General features: G+C 27.4%; 1 protein-coding gene across 5 annotated transcripts in view; it reads right to left on the reverse strand.

Moving 5' to 3' along the window:
• Positions 1-7,011, reverse strand: part of LOC112599162 (glutamate-gated chloride channel) — a 37,692-nt gene extending 30,681 nt beyond the window's left edge. The window contains exon 1 of one of the 5 annotated variants that reach the window (XM_025345947.1): positions 6,764-7,011. The gene's annotated coding sequence lies outside the window, so the exon portion shown is untranslated. The remainder of the gene's footprint in view (positions 1-6,763) is intronic. The other 4 variants (XM_025345945.1, XM_025345944.1, XM_025345949.1 and 1 more) reach the window with 4 other exon arrangements.
• Between the last annotated feature and the right edge of the window lie 2,806 nt (positions 7,012-9,817).

Raw genomic sequence — 9,817 nt, forward strand, 5'->3', positions numbered from 1 at the left:
AATTTATCGTTCAATATGATTAAAATTACATGCATCAATGTGCATCAATGTTTTTACATTAACGGAAATCATTGAATATTCAGTATCATATATATAATTATAGTTACTGTCGTAAAAATTATCAGAATAGCCTAAGCAGTACAATTTATTAAACAATAGTCAATCAATTTATCATATAAGTGCCGACGTATAGAAATTTTCTATTGGGCTGAGCGAAAAGTATAATTATTGTTATAACTTAAAATGTATACCATTAAAAATATGATAAATAAATAAAACGAAGTAAAGTTCTCTCGTGTATTGTCCACACGCCCGTGATGATTTTGGTATTGTGTAACAAACACTATTTTCCATGTTATATTTAATATATAACAAACAATTTTGGTCGTTGAAAATAACGTCCAAACACAGTACCTACATTGTGCAGTTAAAATTATGTTGTGTATACTTATTATTCTTTGGTTCATGAGTTCATTACAAATTTATTCACGCGGTCAATTGTTCGGTCGGGTTCATGAAAAAATTTGTCTGTGTATTTTAAAAATAAATGTCATAAAATGTCCATGTTATAGCGTTTTCAGGATTGACGCACTTGAATAATTTTTCATTCAAGATATTTGATAAAAATAGTAGGTCGAGTGGTGTAAAAAGTTTGTACATAAGGAATATTCTAGCGTAATATATGTCGTTATGATTACATACCTACCCTTTAAGTTCACACGAAAAAACTTTAAGCACATAGAAAAATTGTCCTGCTTAATTGCATTCATAATAATAATAAAAATAATATTATATGTATTACAGTGTAAATCGTAATATTTATTTTTCGTTATGATTATGCTATATTGAATTATATATATATTACATATATATTTATAGTACCAGATCTAGAAGAGGAAGTGGGTGCCTTTGGGCTTTGCTCCAGGCGTTGTTAGTAAAAGGGCGCTCTTCAGCTTATGATAAACAAAAAAAAAAAAAAAGCCATGAACACAAAATATGTAAATTCATAACATATTTTCAAATTTCTACCGAGAATAAAAATGTAATAATATATATTAGGTAATGTTTAAAAAATATATGATGTTTATCTTGAAACTATTTTTGTCCGATATTGACATCTTTTAAATAGTTGCTAAATCTTTATCAGTTTTTTAGTTAACAGAGAAAACTCAATTCGATGACCTACGGTGATTGGATATTATTTTAATATTAAATTGAAGTACGATTTACAAATATACGATAATATATTTGATACAGTTAATTTGTTTTAACACTTTTAACAATACAATTTTGATATAAACCATTCTTTTTACAAAAAAAAAAAAAAAAAGGTATACATAATATATTGATAATATGTATGTAAAAGTTAAATATTAAATAATACAGTTGAAATAATAAAATGTGTAAAGTTATCCAAGTGATGTTAATTTTTTTTTTTTATTTATATATACTCTTGAAAAATCGATTTTTTGTTATAAGGTATCTCTTGTTTGTTATAAATCACATGCCATTACCACTTATTACTTAACGGGTTTACTTGTTTAAGAATTAGGAAACCAGGTGATAAATACTTGCCTCCCTAGAAATTCTATGAATCGACTTGGCTAAATGCCAGAATTTTCAACATCAGCAAATTATTGCCAAAACATGAGTTTTTATGTCTATTCTATAAATTTTACATAAAAATTATAACGTTAATGGAATTCACATTTTTTGAAAAAAGAAATAAAAAATAATATAACAATTAAATAATAATTAAAAACTGATGTACACGCCAAGGCCGATTGGAACTTAAACGTGTTTCGATTTAATACATTCTATATTCTATGTATACACTGCATTGCATCAAAATTGGGATTTTTGAATTAAATATGGCACATTTTTTTTTGTTCATTAATAACGCACTGTCGGCATTTGTGCTAATTAGGTATGACGAGTGAACATTTATTGGAGATTATAGTGTCAGAGACAGACAAAATGAATGTATCTACATTCTACTCACAATAGCGAGCAAAAAATATAAAACAGATCCTTCACATACCCGTATTATATTGTTTTGTAAAATATTTCGTTGTTTTATAAATTTAATGATGAATGTGTAAATATTGTACACATTGTAGGAATTGTAGCTTTAGTGTCAAGCGCATTACGCACATATATTATTACAAGAGGATACATACACAAAAAAAATAAAATAAATGTACAGCACTTAGAATTTTGTACAGTTAACGAGTTATAATCTCGTAACGCAGCCAAAAGAAACATTTTTAATACTTTGCCGACAATATTTTAATTGGAATCCGGAAGAAAGTAAATATAATAAAATACCAAATCATGGTATATTTATTTATATATATTCTCCAATTATAAGTTGTTTTATGCCATGGTCAATGCAGCAATGCATCACCGGAAAATCAAAGTTAACAATACGCAAGTTCAAAACGAGCTTTTAGTTTGCTAGAAATGTATAATAATTGAATTGTTATAGTAAAGTTTATCATATCTTTTAAAGTTTTTACAATCTGTCGAGGACAATTAAGTGTAAAATGTTTATCATGAGGTTTTTTTTAAAATTATTATCAAAAAAACAATTTGGTAGCTGTGGTCATTATAGTACACATTATTTTAAAATTGATTTTTTTTTATTGATTTTTACAATATTATTTTTGTATATAGGGTAATTCACTATAATAAACCCCATTTTTTTAAATTTAATAATGGATCAATTCAAATTTTGATTTTTGGAACGTTTAAATATACTTAAGGGTCATGTTTTTAAGTTATTCAAACTTTTGTATTAGGTATCTAAAGAGTGTCCTTTGTAAAATATAAACTTCTGTTTTTCCAATAAGGACCCTCTTTATTTCTGTATGAAATAGGAATAAACTACATACATGTTATATAATTATATTTAATATACACAACTATATAGAAGGATAGTAGGTGTACAATGTACATTAATAAATAATAACATACATCATTTAAATACTTTCCATCTGTATTATCTTTTTTTTTTTTTTTTGATAGTAAGCAGGAAAATTCTCAACGTTTTTATTTTCAAATTATATATTTTTTTAATAAACATAATTATATTATTTTTGTTTCTATAGTTTTTTTTTAAATATATATTTATAAGAATTTTATCTGTAAAAAAAATACTCATTAGGCATTTGTAGAATAAAATATTTATTTAAATTTGAAAATGAACATGCATTAAGTTAAAAATGAAGAATGTAAATTACGTATAATGACTTAACGTAATATATGGGCTACATTTTTAGTTTGATATTTAATGTTTCCTTCACTTAAAGTTTAATAGTCATTAAAATGTTATTGAATTTTATTTTTTTTTACTCTTCTTAAATATAGAACAATAATGTCAATTAAATTAAATTGTGCATTTATAACATAATATATAATAAATGAATGGCATAATATAAGATACTTAACTTTTCATTAAACTTTCGTCTCTATAATGATGAGAGTGTATTATAAGTTCTTAAGGATTATAAATGATAATAATATAAGAGGTAAAAAAAAATTAATAACAAACAATTACAATTGAGTAAACTACAATATTGTGCATGAAGAATTTCTTAAGATTTTACTTTGTTCTCAATTTTAAATATAGATTATATGTTTTATATTATTGTCATCATGTACATATATTAATAAATAACATATTAAGTTTAATTATTTCGTACAGAAACAAATTATTTGCATCCGCTATCCACATTGCGCATTGTTGACTAAATTTCAACTAATTTAGAAATTTAGTTATCATTCTAAACAAGCGCATATACTTATAATACGGGTAAAAAATGAATTCGTTTTTAAGTCAAATCAAAATTGATAATTAAGTAAATTTAGTATAAAAATTTTATTTTTTTGACTGCTGACAAAGTTACAATAAATTATAATGTATACGAATAACTTCAAGCACTATAAATAATGTAAATTGAGTGTGTTGTACGTGATTGTACTTATGAAATAAGTTAATTATACTTGAAGTAGAAATTCATCAAGATAACAGGAAAACATTATTAATTAGTATAATAAACCATATATTTTTGGGGGTAATCATGTTTTTAATTATTTAAAATAATTAATAATACGAATTCCTAAATAAAATATAATTTGAAGTAGGTAGATATCATATTGTAAGTACTTACGTCCTATATGTGTTATTCGTGTAGATTATACATGCACCTTTAGCCAGTATTTTAATTAACTATTCTATTATATATACCTATCTTCGTCTCATTTTAGTCACCATTAAAAATTTGAATTATATGCAATTTGTATTTTAAATTTTATAGATAAAAAGATAAAATATAATAATTAATATTCAAGTATAATGATTCAAACATTTTAAATTTTTTAAATTAAATGTCAAAAACGTGAGATTATTAAAATTTGAATTATAGTTAGAATATAATGATATTATTAGCATTTAATCTTGCAACCTAAATACCTAAAATTACAGTATGAATATATATTTAAAAAAATAACAAATCATAAACATGAATTAGACTTAAAAATGAAGAACAATTATTATTACTTAACAAAAATATTTTGCAATCAATTATGATCATATTCAATAAAGTCAGAATAGTTTAATAATACACCAAATTCCCAATAATATCGTATTTTCAATGGGATTTTCTCGAATATATTTTTATTTTTTTCAAGAATATTATTTGATTTTATTTTAATATTGATTTTGCAATGTGTTATGGGGGTCGACCGGAAATTTGGTAGACAACGTACAAAATGAAAGGTAGCTTATATAATACACATATAATTTATAGTATAAAGTTTAAATTTATTATGCATAGATTATAAATTAATTCATATTGAATTGTGTTTTGAAAAATATTTTTACTTGAAGGAATAAAAAAAAAAAAAAATGAATTTTAAAATAGTTATTTTAATTTGTCTACAATTCAATAGATATTGTTCAACTATACTAAATTATAATAAAAATAGTAGTAAATGAGGTATAAATGAATGCATATTTCCGTAATAATTTAAAATATAATATTTAAAAGTTAGTCCCATATTTATTTTTATCTTCATTAATAAAACGTTAAGAAAAAAACTTAATTTTTTAAACACTATCTATCCATATTGAGGTTTAAATTACTATATAAAGTTATGTACAGAACAATTAATTTACATTAATAGAATAGATTTGTAAACATGTTTTTGAATAATGCAATTTTATTAAAGTTTTTTTTTTAAATACAAATAAAACATATTTTATGTAAAATTATATTTGACATTTTTTTTCTATGTAACATAGTGAAGTAAATCAAGAGAGGCCTTTTTTAATAAGTAACCAAACCTTGATTAACCGTATTTAAAAAATTTATATCTATTCTGTTATTTATGATTTATGAAAGGTTAAAATATTTTTGTTATAATTTACGAGACTATTGTATAAATACAACGTAATAAATAAATTTCATAGTTCTTGAAATAAGCAAATGTTATATAATTAAAATATTTAAAAAACAATCTAAAAATATTTAGTTATGCTTGAAAATGTATTTATTTTTTAGAAAAGTGATTATAGTGCATGATATCATTCATCATTGTAACAATATTAAAGGTTTAACAAGATTTCATTTATTTAAAAAGTGTATGATATATATATATATATATATTATAGCGTGTAACTATTCTTGTTGTAGATATTGTACGTATTATAGTAGCATATTGTAATAATAATATTTAAAAAAATGTATTGTTTTAATAAAATTTGTTCTCGTTAAGAATTGTATGGTGTTACAATAAGTCAAATTTCATAATAAATAATTTTTGGTCGGTACCAGTTAAAAATACATATTGTATTTTTTGATTTTATACAAGATAAAGGTACAAAAAAATTTACCCCTTGACTATATCAGGTAAAACTTAATATCGTATAATTATGATACATATATATTCAATTATACTATATTAGTATATTATCAAAACTTATTTATAGTAAATACGCCTGAAAAATAAAACATTATTAACGGATTTAAATATTTCTAACATTATTTCTCCGATAAATAATACATGATTTTGTGTACACAACAATAAGTGTAATTTAATATTAAAATTTAAAGTTACAACTAACTACATGTATATGTAAATCGTATACACAGGATTAATATCATACATCAATTGTATTTTTATTATTATATAAAATTACTCAATAATTACAGCATATGCGTGAGACTAAAACGTGACAAATAAATGTGTAGGTGTTACACTATTTCGCGTACCTCATACCACCTATATAATATGTACACAGTATATACCATATTTCATCGTCCTATAATCCGCCTGAACTAGAAGAACGTTAGGTCTGAGAAATAAATGAAATAAACGTTTAGTTCGCGGCAATGTTATATGCATATTGACCGTTGCGGTTTTTTTTTTTTAACTATCCGAGAACTAATAAGTAATAACAACAAAAACAGGAGTTTGGTAAAAATAATAACCAATCGCAGCTGATAACGTAAAGACCGAGCACACGACCGCGGTGGCGGTGGTGTCATCTGTTCACGTCGCGACCACGGTATTTCGGCGGGACGATAATAATAATAATAATAATAATTTCGTATACCTCGACGACATAATATAATAATAAAATAATTATTGTTATTAATGTCCGTCACGACGACGGTCTTAATATAGCGATAAACATATTATTATTTATCATAAATATCATAAAACAAAATAAAAATAGTCGCGTGCTCGTATTACTCACCGGTTGTCGGCGGCGTCTACTCGGCGGCGGCGGCGGCAGCGGCAGCGGTCTCGCTACAAGAGAACACGGCCCATTTCGCGCCGGCGGGGCCCACGTCCGTCGCTGTCCGTCGGCCGTGGAGATGTGTCGTCTGTCGGCGCGCGCGAACCGAACACGAAGCACCACCACCACCACCACACCGAGCAACAGAGAGAACACCTCCTGCTGGTGCTGCTGCCGCTGGTGCTCTGCATGTATACGCGGCGCACAGTCACCGCGCTCGTCGGTGTGCGGGTGTCGGTGTGTGCGCGCGTAACCCACCACCGTCGCCGCCACCGATCGCGGGAGTGCGCGTATCGACCGGGCGCGGGCCCCGAGACTGCCTCGGTGGGACCACCAACGCAAGCGCCGTCCCGGCTTTTGTCAGGGTGGTGACGACGGGGTCTCTTGTTACGGTGGGCGGCGGCGGTGGCGGCGGTGGTGGTGGTGGTGGGTGTCGGGCGGCGGCGGCGTTCTTCGATGAGGCGCGCGCGACGACGACCCCGCCGCCGAGGGCCTAATGAAGCGCGAGCGATTGACGTTCCGCAGCAGTTTTTTTTTATCAAATAAAAAAAAACCGTTCATTATTTTTTTCGACATCGGTCTCCTCATCTGTCGTTCCCAAAGAAAACCATGCGGTAAACCGTTTTATTCTCGTACACACGTCGGCAATGCGGCAACGTGTGTGCATAATAATTAATAGGATTGCGTACCGATTGCGAACCAACGGTCACGTGGGTGCGAATAGGGTAAAGTCCAAGAGAGGGAACGGCGCCGTACCCCTCACTAAAAATTTTACCTTGCTACGTTCAAATAACTCGCGAGAGCCCCCTCTCACCATATACATGCCATCGGCATTTTTAGATTCTGAGCGAAACTAATTTACGCAACATTATTGCGTAATGCGTGAGCCAAACCATCTTATCATAGAAATGGTGTGCACAAAATTCTATACATCTGCATTGTAATATTACTAAACCAATTTTTTTTTTTTGACATCTAGATATTATTAATATGAATTTATTTATACATTTAAAAGACAAGAATAACAAAAAAATAATCATTTCATAATTAATCATTTTTTTTTTCAAGAGAGCCTTAGTTGTGCCATTCAAAACGGATCATACATATAAATTATATTAAAATAAACAGAAATGAACGATAGTTATAATATGCATGTCATTACTTGTAAATAATTGTAAAAATAATATTTATATACCATGTCTTGTATGGCGTGTGCACGTGAATAATTATCACGGAGAGTAAAAAAAAATATTTTTAATCCTTTTGAATTAGGGGTTTAACGCGATTGTCAATCCCTCCCCAGACGATGGTACCACCGTTGACCGACGATAGTGTATTACACGTATTAATTTGACACACACATGTACATACCAGACATATTATGTATATACATATAAACAGGTAACATACAACAACATATTATTATAGAAATATTGAAAAGTATCGAATATTATTGATTGCGCATCGTTGTCGCAAAAACTACAACATTATCTTGTCTCTTGATTACGATTAACTAATCCCAGATTGTAAATGGTTCATGTTAACACAATTGTTATTTTAATATTAAAAGGTATTGATCACACTCAAGAAAAAATAAAATATTTTAGGTTTAAAATATTTTTAGTAGACACATATACATTTAGGACAAAATAAAAATTTAAAAAGGATATTACAATAATTTCTATATGAATAAACGAAAATAAAAACAATATAAAACCTACAACTTACAAGAATATCAATGTGCTATACATTTTATATGCTATTATATTAACAATATTTTAAAAATAATGTTAATTTATTAACTGTCTAAAATTTAAACGTGGAAAATGAAAAACCAATTATTTGTTATTGCAAAATTGTTTCTAGTGTAATTTTAAATAAAACAATGTGTGTACTATTCATAATATAATAGTATTGTGAGTAGGAACAAGGACATTATGTTCATACATCAATTATGAATTTACGATATACCTTTGTGTATCGATACATAATTGTTAAACTTGTTAAAGTAATAATACTGGCCGTGTGAATCATTGTTGTTATTTTGTTTATTGTTTAATAAAATAATCAATCTAATCGTCGTACTTGTTATCGTTAACATATAACGATACCGACTAGTTTACACGCCCCAGAAATTTCATTTTATCCTATTATTTACTTCTCATGTACACAATGTAAGTGAATAATCACGAGGGATCTTTATAATGTTTAATTAATTCATAAATGATTTGATTTATTGTTTTTATTTGGTAAGTGTATAAATTACACCTTGGTGTTTCATGAAATAACATAAACATACCATTAATTTTACCATAAACATACTTAAAAAGTGTTTTAACCCTAGCGGCCAAACTCCAACTTTTCCATACAAAATTGTGCTATTTTTATTTAGTTTTTAATATTTATACAACGTTATAATAACTAAGGATATGAGTAATATTGTAGAATGGAATTACAATGTGAACCTAAATTATTCGTTTATTTGCATGTACCCGATTGAATACACTAGTGTGCCTATAGCCCAATTTTCGAAGATATCTTATGCACTATATTCATGGGCGTCCCCGGGGAGGGGTTAAGACGGAGCCCTTGTCTCCCCTAGAATTTTAAATTTGTTACCTAATTGTAATAATTTAATGTAATAATGACGAAACATTTTAATGTTCTATAAATAAAATGTATGAAAACATCTATAATTATTTAAAATAATTAACCAAGCATGTTCATCTCAATTTTTTCATTTACTAATTTATTTATTCAAAATTTGATTTTTCAAGCTTTTAAATATTCTTAAAAACTATATTTTCAAATTCTTGAGATTGTTTTAGGCTCCATAACAAGTATTCTACGGCGATACAAACTTCTGTTCTTCAAATGAGAACCCCCTTTTTTATTGCAAATCATTTAGTGGATAATTAAAAAGAAAAAAAATGATGTGTCTAGTTTAAAATTTAAGTAGTTTTACAGCTATTAAAATGTTTATATTAAGGGTTATAAGATAAAATAGTTTTA

Source organism: Melanaphis sacchari, unplaced genomic scaffold (genome assembly GCF_002803265.2).
Source record: "Melanaphis sacchari strain LSU unplaced genomic scaffold, SCAv2.0 Contig4_pilon_pilon, whole genome shotgun sequence".
Classification (NCBI taxonomy): domain Eukaryota; kingdom Metazoa; phylum Arthropoda; class Insecta; order Hemiptera; family Aphididae; genus Melanaphis; species Melanaphis sacchari.